Source organism: Rhinatrema bivittatum, chromosome 12, assembly GCF_901001135.1.
Source record: "Rhinatrema bivittatum chromosome 12, aRhiBiv1.1, whole genome shotgun sequence".
Classification (NCBI taxonomy): Eukaryota; Metazoa; Chordata; class Amphibia; order Gymnophiona; family Rhinatrematidae; genus Rhinatrema; species Rhinatrema bivittatum.
The window spans coordinates 24123454-24136172 of NC_042626.1; positions in this window are offsets into that span (position 1 = coordinate 24123454).

Sequence of the window (12719 nt, forward strand, 5' to 3'; positions counted from 1 at the left end):
GTTTGCCACCTGTCATTAGAGCAGCTCATGAACCCCTGAGGCAGAGTTTTTCAACTCAAAACTCTGGGTCCAGAGTCGGACAGTTTCAAGCAGTGTGGTTTTAAAGGCATTTTCCAGTGACGCCTAAGCTAAGTTCCATTTCTATCTGCATATTATAAAAGTCTAAAAAATGAAGGGATGAGCTTGTGTTATTGACCGATGATTATACTGCCACACACGCATTGATGCTGCAAATTAAAGCATATAGCGTGTAGTGATTGTATGATGGTCAATTTGTCATTTAAATGCTGTGACATGAGAGGAATCTTTTTAGTTAATAAAACATTTCCATAAGTGAATATGCTTCTTAAAGGAAGACTGACGGCCAACAATGTTCAAACTGGCTGACATAGAGGTTGGCCACATCGGGGGCCATCGCAGACCCCACAGTCATCTCCTTTATCTGTTGAAAAAAATGACCATCAAACATGGATGAAAGCTGCTAGATCAACAAGCAACTCTGTGGGTACGCACATGGATCCCATATGAATATCTAAACAGCTCTAATAATATCAGGAGCATTTGCCTGAGGAATATTTGTATGCAAGGAACGGTGACTAACAAGGATCCTTCAAGTGATCCTGGAAAACATTCCAGTTTTATAATATTGCCAGAGAAATCTCTGACATATGAGGGTAAAAGGGGCACAAATAGCTTTAAAAACTTTCCAACAAAAATTGGTTAGAGATTCTAATAACGAGCCCTTAGCAGAAATGATAAGTCTACCAGTGATTTGTGAACCTTAGGAAGAACATAGATCACTGGGACAAGAGGACGTTGTATTCGTAGGAAGTCATATTCTCTCTTTGTGATCCAGCCCTGCTGATGTGCAGAGGACAAGCAGGCACCAATCCTTTTCTTTATGGACATTGTGGGATTTTTCTCCAACAAGAAATAAAAAGCTCGATTGGACGATTGTCAAGCTCCTCTTTTATCAGCAGCCTTGATCACTCTAACTTTCTCCTTACTCAAAGAATCTAAAGCTTGAAGCTCCACATGTTGTGATGTTGCAATCACAGGTCTAGAACTGCTTTTTTTAAACCATAACTCATAAGACATGGATCTTAACTAAGCCAATGGGATGCAATCGCTTTCCAACCCTTCATCGTAAAGCTTCTGGATAGGCACACCACCTTTTTGGATCTTAATTCTGGAGACATGCATCCTCCTACATAGAAAGGGTATCTCCAGAAATATTTGTTCATAAAGGTTAGCAAAAAGTAACTTAGATGTATTTTAAGCAAATGAAAATCTCAGTGGGTTCAAGGATATAAAAAGGGAGAGTCTCCAATTCATTTGAAATGTTGTAAAACGAGGTGGACAAATGTCTTGTGTGAATTCAAAACATGCAGGTTATTTTTCCCTGGCTAGAATAAATCTTCTATTCCATGCTGTCGAGTTCCAACAAACTTTGTTAACACGGCCGAAAATTAAAGGCCACTGACCTTATACTAAAGAGTGCAATATAGCAGATGTTTTATGAAAAGAATGGAATGGATCCAGTATTGACTCCTAGTAAGAAATGTTTCACCCGATTAAAGTAACCAGATCTCAAAATGTAAAGCACCTCTCCGCTCTCTGCTTCATTTTTAGACACAATATATAATCAATCCCCGCTACTGATGGGGACAACTGTATGAATTACAACAACTCTATATTCCCCACCACTTCAAAAAGTATTTTTTCCCCCCCACCATTTCACAAAAATATTTAAACACAAGCAGAGAACTGAGGAAGAGTCTAAGAGTAGCCACCTTATTAAATATCTTGTAGATGGTTGGAAAATGAAAACTTCAGCATTTTGAGGGAGATTGTTTAGCCAATGAAAGGTCAAACAGGGTGACTTGGCAGGCGGGTACCCGTTCATCAAGTTAAAAGCCACACGTAACTCAGTCAGCCCCTTCTCCAGGTGCATCATGGCTAGAAATGTTTGCAAATTCTGAAATGAAGCCAATGCAATAACACGGGCAGTACAAAAATAAAAATACTAGAAACAGAATGTGTATGCCTGTGTTAAGCATTTGAAAGGGTGTTGAAAATGAAAGGACCTCATCTTACACATTTGATGACTTGAGTACTCTTTGTACATAAATTGAAGCTCCCCAGGGGCTCCCAACCAGGCTGTCAGAGGAGGGAGAAGAGTCAGGCTGGAAGAGTCTAATACCCACCCAGATTATCCTTCCAAAATGTGCCAGGTTTCATTAAAGCACAGCCAATCATGGGCCCCTAAGAAAGGACATTTTCAAAAGCATTTCCATAGGTGAATTTGCTTATTTGTGCATACGTTTTCCCTGACTGAGCAAAGGGTGTGCCTGGGGATGGGGGGTAGAGTTGGGGGAGGGTTTGGACTTAAGTGCATACTTTCAGATTTTAAAAAGCATGTGTGGAGATTACACGCCAAGCCCATGTAGGCATTTTAACAGAGGCGAGGTGTGCATAAGTCCTCTTAAAATCTTGCGATGACAATAAATGATTGTTCCTTTTGGCTACTGCTGCAGCTATAGGCATGAATAGCAGGCAGTGTCTAATTTTGCAAGGTTAAGACTGATCTGTGCCACAGAAGCAAGGAGGGTTTATGGCTATTTTTGGTATTGCAATGCACAGTAGTCATCTGTAACTATGCAGGTTAGGTGCAATTACACGTGAACTAATTATTTATTAGTTCATCCAACTTTGCCTTGCTAAACTCTCCCTCCCCCCACCAACCCCCCCCCCCTTTTTACCTACATCTCTGCTCTCACCCAAACATCCCAATAAGTCAATTCTCCTGGCCAACAGCCACATGTGGCTCCCGAGACACTACATCCCCTACTCCAGAAGAAAGACAATGAATTCCAAATAGGGTCTTATCACAATTTTTTTTTAATTAAAGACTAAAAGAGGATTTTTCTGTGAGTGCCAAATTTTCTCACAGACAAGGAGCTTAATGATACTTTTCAAATGTTAAGTACGATGATATCCTGAAGTGTATATTCACTAGACGCAAGACACATAATAAAACATCAATCAGTGGACACTAACAAACAGGGAACCCCACGGCACGCAATGGAAGGCACTGATCCCAACAGACCCACATTGGCAGCAAATGTAACCCAAAGCTAGACATTTCTAAAACACCAGGGGAATAAATGTAACTTTTTTGCATACATAAATTGGAGGAGGCCTTTACTTCCTATAATGCAATCAATCTTTTTCTTTTAATCAAAACCAGGGAAACAGTAAAATAGCTTATTGCTTCTTTGTTTTCATCAGAGAATATCCTCCTGCACCTTTGAGTTTCCAGCTCACTCAGAACCAGGAGTAGAAGCCAGCTCCATGAGCCTTCATTCACAACTACCTGAGGATTTCTTGCCCCATAATTTATACCCTTTTCTCGGTTTCTTTTAGGCCAGTCATTGCAGTGAAAGTCCTCAGCCGGAGTGGGCCATGCACCAAGGCATCTTCCAGAATCCTGAAATCATGGGCTCTAAATCCGGCCACTAGGTGCCACTGTTGCATGATGACTATGACTCCCTCACCACCAGAGGTTGTGAATGCTCCCTCTAACAGCAGTGGTCCCCAACCCTGTCCTGGGGGCCCACCAGCCAGTCGGGTTTTCAGGCTATCCACAATGAATATGCATGAGAGAACATTTGCATGCACTGCCTCCATAACATGCAAATTTTCTCTCATGCATATTCATTGTGGATAGCCTGAAAACCCGACTGGCTGGTGGGCCCCCAGGACAGAGTTGGGGACCACTGCTCTACAGCACCCTGGCCCACCTGGGGAGCAGAAGGCTTGAGTCAAGAGCCAAACTCAGGGTCTCCCCCCATGGCAGCGTTGCCACTGAGCCAGCCCAAGTAGCTTATTGTTGAATACAGAGTGCTCCCCACCACGGTTCCCGCTGGATGAGAACATTACAGAGCTAAGCTAATACATGCTACTGAAGGCTTGTCGCATTATGCCTAATGTTATTATTACAGATGGAAAGATGAGAGGTCCAAAATTACCCAGAGTCAGGGCTAAAACAGATTATCAGCTTTTAGAAGACACCTGAACCACCAGGAGTGCAGCAGAAATCTAAAGATAATGGTTGCAATTAGAAAAAGATTGTGACATTAAGAGCCTTCCAGAGTCTGTCACTGTAATCTCAGTAAGGGATCGCCAAGGCCAATACATCAGTACTTGAAGGCTGTAAAAATGGAGTTTTGCAGGTGAAAAATGGAGAAAAAATCAGTAGTTTTAAAATAAACATCAGGAAATACTTCTTCACATAACACGGAGTTAGCCTCAGTGCCACAGGTCATCATGGAGGTAAAAAGCATCACAGAGTCCAAAAAGGGATTAAATGAATTTAGGGAATATAGATCAATCTCAAGCAATTAACATGACATTCAGGGATTTTAGGTCAACATCCATGGTCCAGTTCTTAAATTTAGGATTTTCAGGCTTGCAGGATTTGGTCTGTGGAATTACTTTTCTTCCAGAGTTTGCAAGAAATGAAATTCTTAAGTCAAAAAAGTCAGGCGCCTAATTAGATATTTTGCATCTTGGGCAAGCTTCAGTAACTGTGCACGCCCCGCCCATGCCAGTGTTTCTACAATGAAATGTGCCCCAATCCGCATCTCCTTCTCGGCTACACCCAGGGCACCTGCCCGTTTGCTCTACCATTGTTACAGCACTGGAGATGTTTCAAACTGTGCAAGCAAACTGCTTTGCTGACTCTGTGTACTTAATTGCCTTGCTTCTGACCCTAAAAGGATCCAGCACCTGAGAAATGGGGTCCAGCAATGGCAGGGGGAAAAGGGGAATTGGATTCATACCGCAACCGAGGGCCCCGACTTTTACAGTTTGGGGAAACAAATAAGCATGGGGGTAACTTGCTGGTGCGGCGGTTACTACCCTTAACCAATAAGCCTACATACTGTCAATGCAACTCCAGCATTGCTCTCTGCTTCAGCAGCAAGGAGTTACAGGGAATTGGATTCAGACAGCAACCGAGGGCCCCGACTTTTACAGTTTGGGGAAACAAATAAGCATGGGGGTAACTTGCTGGTGCGGCGGTTACTACCCTTAACCAATAAGCCTACATTCTGTCAATGCAACTCCAGCATTGCTCTCTGCTTCAGCAGCAAGGAGTTACAGGAAATTGGATTCAGACAGTAACCGAGGGCCCTGACTTTTACAGTCTGGGGAAACAAATAAGCATGGGGGTGACCCGCACGGCGTGGCAGCTGCTACCATAACCTTGCTGGGCAGACAGGATGGACCGTTTGGTCCTTTTCTGCCATCATTTCTATGTTCCTACGTTAGGGAAGGGGGAAACTTCAAGGCAGACCTAGATGCGATTCTGGCTTCCTTTCCCAAGGATTCTGTGGACCCCACAAGATTAAAGTGACCAAGCGTCGGTTGGCGCTGCCGTCTCCCTGGCCACCACAGGCACATGAACTTTTCCCACACTAAATAATTGCCCAGCCCAACACAGAAGCAGCAGTATGTGCGAACATGTGCTGCAAACGCCGGGCACCAGGCAGGCCCTGACCTTTGTATGTCGCAGCAAGGAGTTCATTAAACAAGACCCCCGTTTCCTCTCCCCACCTTGACTCATTCCAGCCCTGCCAGTTCGGTTATTGTCTGAGCCGGGCAGGAATCCTTTCAACGGTGGAATCACAGCTTCCTGCCAGAGAGACCCTCCGACTGCGGCAAAGGATGAAGGGGCGAGAGGACTGGAAGGAGAGCCACGGGGAAGCACTTTTAAGACAGGATGGTAACCTTTTTGTGTGGAAATATTCGATCAAGCAAGAAGGGGCATGAATTAAGCTTTCCAGATGGTCAATGCAGTCCTGCAGGTTTCCAGCAGTGCTTCCAGAGCCTGGAGACGCCAGGGAGGTAGAAGGGAGAATCCAAATTCTATTCTATCTATGACTCATAGAAATCTCAGAGCAGGATTAAAAAACAAACAAACAATGTTTATTTATTTATTTATTATGCATTTAGACATTTTGTGTAGCGTCGTTCCGTGTCAAGGTCACAACAGTTTACAAAAGTAACATTCGGAGCTATAAATCAACAAATAATGACTGGTTACAGAGGTAGTGTTCATAAACAGGCATTAACATCTATCAAATGAAATGTTCCAATGTATTTGCCTAACAGTTTAGGACAATGTAAGGGTTCTTTCTTACTTTTAGGACATAAACTCGTGGTTTTAGGTTTCAGATACGAGCCAAGCCAGGCTCACCTTATTACTGTTTGTCCCCCGCCCTCCCCCCACAATGATGACTGGGTTTCGACATACCTGACCTCTTAGATAGCATTTCTCAAAATCTTTAGGTCACATCTCTTTTTTTTCTTCTTACTAATACTTTTAACGCTTCTCCCCTGCCCCCCCCCCCCGCTCCCCCCAAAATAGTAAGATTAGTGTTAGTTGTTTGTTTTTAAATTGTGGTACAGTTTACTGCAATTAAAGTTACATCGCACCAAACATCACATACGCCCCCTCCCATTCGGATCCATGCTCTTGTGGGGAAGTTGGTCTGAATCCCACTGCTAGATGGACATCCCGTTACCCACTATTTTCCAATACGGATTCCACGATTCATAGTTAAAACTATCCAATTTAATATTCTTGTGGCACAGAGTTCCAGTTGTATTTATGGGAAATCGCGAAACGTTTTGCGACGCAACGAATACAACGAATATGGCCCTATACATTGTGCATTCGTTTGCAACGTATTGTCAATCAGCAAGGTATAGGGCCATATTCGTTGCGTCGCGAAACGTATCGCGATTTCCCACGAATACAATGAATCTTCACCAAATTATTCGGCCGTCTAAAGGAACAAATTTAAACAAAACCCCCACCCTCCTGACCCCCCCCAAGACTTGCCAAAACTCCCTGGTGGTCCACTGGGGGTTCGGGGGTGATCTCCTGCACTTGGGCCGTCGGCTGCCAGTAATCAACATGGTGCCGATAGCCTTTGCCCTTACTATGTCACAGGGGCTACTGATGCCATTGGTCGGCCCCTGTCACATGGTAGGAGCACAAGATGGCGCTGGCCATCCATTGTTCCTACCATGTGACAGGGGCTGACCAATGGCACCGGTAGCTCCTGTGACATAGTAAGGGCAAAGGCTATCGGCAACATTTTGAATACCGGCGCCGAGTGCAGTAGATGGCCGAGTGCAGTAGATGGCTCCCGGACCCCCACTGGACCACCAGGGAGTTTTGGCAAGTCTTGTGGAGGTCAGGAGGGAGGGGGGTTGTAGTTAATTAAATTTTAGCCGGGAAATGAATAAGAATGAATGCATGAACGGAGCAGGGGCCCCCCTTGCTGAATGCAACATATCTGCTCCCTGACGAATACGAATACCGAATGTAATGTATGCGGTCCCTCTGCACATCCCTAGAAGATAATGAGCTGTGGAGAGACAGCTGGTGGACAGAAAGAGATATACACATTAGGGATGTGCATTCATGATAAACAAACATGAAAAACAGGATTCTCAGTGACATGAACCAAAAATGACCTCATGAAAATACTTGAACAATTTGGGTATATTTTTAGTTTTGTGCCGGTCTCCATGAAATCTTTTACCCACCTTCCCACCCCTCAGTAAAGACTCGGGGGCCCAGCCAAGCCCTTCCCAGGCCCCTCTGACTCCTTTTCATCTTGCAAATCCAGGCTCGGAGCCCAGGCCTACCCAGCTGAACTGCTGAGCTGAGCTCTGCTGGGGCCTCTCCAGGTCCCTCCTACAGCCTCTGAAGTATGTGTCATGGTCTAGGCCTCTTCAGCCCTCACTTAACCCTTCCATTGGGGGGAGAGGGGGATCCTCCAAGAAACAGGCAGGAGCGATGCCCATACACTCCTACCCCTATTGAGTTTTTGTAAAAACGGTGCCAGCCGCCAGGAGCACAGCACTGAAGTGACATTGTTTCGGATTCTGTCTCAGGTGCGGCCGGTGCCATTATGTTGTACGGCCTCATCTGAGACAGTTGCTGAAGTGACATCACTTTGGTGCCATCCTCCAGGCAGCTGGCGCCATTTTTAAAAGGACTCGATGGAGGAAGGAGCAAATGGCATTGCTCCTGCCCCTTTCTGGGAGACTCTCAACAGAATGGGGGGGCCAGGTAGGTTCCCCGCCCAGGGGTTAATTGAAGGGACCTGGGAAAGCCCCGACTGGGCTCACTCAGCCCAACCAGGAAGGCTAAGGTCCCAAACTTAGATTTGTAAAATGGGAAGGGGGTCAGAGATATCGGGGCAGGCCTTGCTTTGGCTCAGCCCAGGCCCCAAGACTTTGCTGAGGGAAGAGACTGGGATGAAAGATCTTGGGGAGGCCCGTTTTGGTTAGATTTTTTTATTTTGGAAAACCTTTTGGAGTGGAGGAGTTTAATACGCGGGGCAATTTTGTAACTCGTGCACACAAAAATTGGCAAACGCGTGCATGAAGCCATTTTTTGAAGCCCAAGTCCACTTTGAAAAATTATCCCACCACATCTGCCGGCACACGTTACACCCGCTAAATCATCTGCACAAATCGTTCCTGAAAATGTACATGCGCCTACGTCCAAACCTCTCCCGAATTCTGCCCTGGGAATGCCGCCCCTCGGCCGGGTAAGTTTGGGTGGGCAACTTTGCAAGAGGCCATTTTTGTGCTTAAAACACGGTTTTACTTGAAGAGCCTGAAGGGCATAAATTCAAGAAACAAGCTCACTTGGAAGGAAGAAGAGGATGCTCCTAGATCCCCTGGGTTCAGGGGCAGAGCTACTTAAATGATAGAGGGAATCGCGTGGTAACACAAGAGCCCCACCACGCAAACAAGCAGGCCAGGTCTGCAGGAACTTGGGAGCCAGGGGACGCAATGGGTCAGCACACAACAGCCTGCCAACGGTGGGCAAGTGGTTCAGCTCAAGGGCGATATTCTTTGCCAACGAGCCGTTCTGCAGTTACCACAGGGATACGAAGAAATATTGACAGTTTTCAATGATGATGACAAATGGGCAGTACATTCTACTAAAAAACGACCGACAGGCATTTCTGGGCTAGGAAATGGACCCATCTCTGCTCTGCCTAGTGCAGACAAACGTTTCTTCCCAGTTTTCACCATATTTGACAGCCTGGCACCCCCCCCCCCCCTTTAGATGTGTCGCCCTACAGAAGGAGAGAGAGGTACTGCCAATGCAATAAATCATGGAATGGTCATCGGCTATCGTCTTCTGCAGTGGGCCCCCCATGAAATTCCGCAGACAGATGTTCCTAACCCCCCGACCTTGGGTCGCACGGCCACCGATGAGTCCCGGCAAGCAGTTTGTTCAGCAGAGGTATCAGGGGCACCCCTGGCAGTAGAAACATCGTTTGCAGTTCTGTCCTGTGATCCATACATCTAGCCTGCGCCTTCTCCTGACCAAACCAGTGGATCCGGCTGACACCAGCATGGCAGCCATTAATAGCCCTCCCCCCCCCCCACCCCCACCCAAGGCTTCCTCATTCCTACCAGGCTCTCCCCCTCCCCCCACCTCGGGCGAATCTGTGCCCTCCCAGACCTCTCCCTTCCTCTCTTGCCGGAGGTTATTACAAACTGTTGCTGACAGGGCGCTCGCACGTATTCGCGCGAAGCCTTGCGTCTATGAAAATGTTTACTCTGTCACCTCTGACAGCGCAATGAAGCCGCTTGCTGTTGCATCAGGCGGAAGTGTCAAGGTGCCTTAAAGGGTAAGAGGCTTTAACAATGCAAGTGTCGGGAGCCAGCCAGCGCCGCCGGGGCTGCCGCAGCCTGTCCTCCGACATTATTCATCACATCGGCCTGGGGAGGAGGACAGACGGGGCTTTCATTTACTGCTATTTTTCAATCCCGAGCCTTATCAGTCTCCGCAGCACCGCCCCCCCCCCCCTTTGCTATTGCAGCCCCTGAGCCCCTCCCCCCGCTCACTCCTGCCTTGCAGCACCGATCCCTAGGCACAGCTCGGTTCCCTGGCGCTTCTTTTAGGTTTCTGCACCGACCTTCTAGAAAACTCTGCAGGGGGGGGACGGACACCTAAAAGGGACAGGCTGCAGGTATTGCGCGAGGCTGCCTTTCCTCGGGACAGGGGGGGGGGGGCTTGCTCTCCGATTAGGACGCCCAGTGGGACGGGCGGAGTGCTCGCTCCCCTCCCGTGCAGCCCCCGTTGAACGGAGAAGGCATTTTGCGCTCGGGCTGTAATTGGCACCGGTGCTCGACACTGCAGTACGCGATACCCCAATTACACGAGCCTGCTCCGACAGTAGCCTGCCGTCTCCGGGGCCTGTCTGACCTTTTCACAGAGCCCAGGAGAGCGCTCATCTCTCTGCAAACCGGCCAAGGAGGCAGGCATACATAATACAGGGGAGAGCAGTAATCACATCCCAGGCTGCGTGAACTTTTCTCTTTGGTCTGCACACAAAACAATATTAGCATTGCCAGCCTGACAGCTCTCCCCCCACTGCTACCTGCCTGCACTTTTTCCCCGCTGCTAGCTTCCCCCTTCCCGCTCTTCTCTTTTTCATCTCCCTCTCACTATCTTTCATCTCTTTGGAGCCTATTTATTCCATCCTGTATTCTCTCTCTCTCTCATCCTCATTTTGTCTTTCCGGCGTCACTGGAGCACATTCTCGTTTGCTTTCTCTCACTCAGCCCTCTCTTTCCCTTCTGCAGGATCGCGTCTTCTGTTCCCCAATGCTTTTTTCCCCCCCCTTTCTCGTCTAGAAGAATTAAATTATATCTGAATAGAGTTTCCAATCTATACATCACCGGTTTATGTCCCCCCCCCCCCCATTAAGAATATGAGGGTGTGTCATATTTAGGTTTATAAAGAGAGAGAGAAAAAAAACCCATTTTTTTTAAAGGCTATGGCTTTTTCCCGCAAATGGGAGAAAAGCCCTGGTAAATCAGGCCCACAGTCAGCTTTTCAGGAAGCAGCAGAGAATCGTCCAGGCGCTCCGATGAATTAAAGATTATTTTCTGGTAAGCACCTTCGCTAGTACTAGTTTTTGGCTGAGCTCCAAAATTACTTATGACATCGTTGCAAAGATTCCTGTATAGATTTAATTTCTCTTTCAATCTGTGCAGTGGGGAGAGAATATTTCACAAGGGGTTATCAGATTTTTCAGCTTCATAAGTCAGTTCGCTTTAGTTCAAATAAATCAGAGGCGAGTTAAACAAGTTCTGGAACAAATTAGGTGGTTCAGTGGGTAGAGAGAAATAGGGAGGAGGAAGACAGGCAGGAGAGAGAGGGAGACAGTGATGAGAGTCTTCAAAATGGGTGGCAATATTCCAAAATGCCTTTGTGTATTTCACCTTGCAAAGAAAATGCACCAGACATATTCACACCGACTGCCTGGCTCAGCAGAGGCTGAATTATCTGCACTACACCTTTCCACTTCACTTAGGTATTTGAGTAATTTGGGGAAAGGGGGGGGGGATTTCTGTTGCACCATCTAGAAATTAAGGTTCTTCACTGTGAATGTCTTGCTGAATTCCTGGAGATGGTAGGGTTTTATCAAACAGTTAGTCTGTGCACTGAAAGATGATTACCACCAAAGCAAAAAGATCAGACATCTTGGCAGGCAGTTCAGGTTAACAACTTGGAATCTGAGTTTGGGAAGCACCCAGATGTGTGCAGGAGGGGGGAAAAACAAGGCCCCGGAGCAGGGCTTCCACAGCTGTCCTGGGGACCCCACAGCCAGTCCGATTTTCAGGATATCCATAATGGGCTGGATATTCAGCCAGCAGATAGTCGGAGGAGTAGGACGTAATCCGGCTATCTAGCGGTCACTGAATAATATCTGCTTAAGTTCTGTGGCTACTATATAGCTGGAGAAGTTACCTATCCAACTATCTCTTGGCCAGAGAACTTTATGGGCAGTCAATGAGTGGATTAGAGTGGCGCTACTTAATCAGATAACTTATCTGGCTAAGTAGTGATATTTAGGCTTAGCCAGATAAGTTGTCTAAGATAGACGAGCAGGTCTAAATTTAAACAAATACAACATATCCAGCTAAGTAGCGAATGGCATGGCCATGCCGCTGAATATCCACGTAACTTAAGCCAAATAAGTTGCATCTGGCTAAGCCATTTAGGCTTTAAATATCTGCCTCAATGAATATGCACGAGATATATTTGCATATACTGAGTCTCTGTGACTTGCAAATTTATCCCATGCATATTTATTGTGGACATCCTGAACATCCGGCAGGTCAGATTTGGGAAGCCCAGCCCCAGAGGGAGCAGGTCACGTGCTCACAGGTGGAGCCTTCCCAGGATTCTCCAATAATTTGGAAAAAGATGACTTCTGTCACTTCCTTCTGCCTTTGTCCAGTTAAAACCTGGCATTGAAATGCTGGCACAGTCCTTCAGTCACCATCCCCCCCATTATTACCAAATATGGGCAGCTGGAGGGGGCTCGATAGTCATGAGCAAGTTGGTGTGGGCAGGTATCCTCTTTAATGGGTTTAGTGCCCATAAAATGGGTGTGGAATAAATACAAAAAGGCAGAGGAGCTGTGTCTCCTTGAAGCTGGAGGAGGGTCACATTTTCTCAGGAGCCATGCTGGAGATCATCTGTTTGTGCATGGGGGAGAGTGAAGCCTGTATGACTTCCTTGCAGGTCATTTCTGATTCCCACAGGATGACGGTGACAGTCTATATTTACTTTATGGCACAAGAAATTGAAGCTTCTTGAT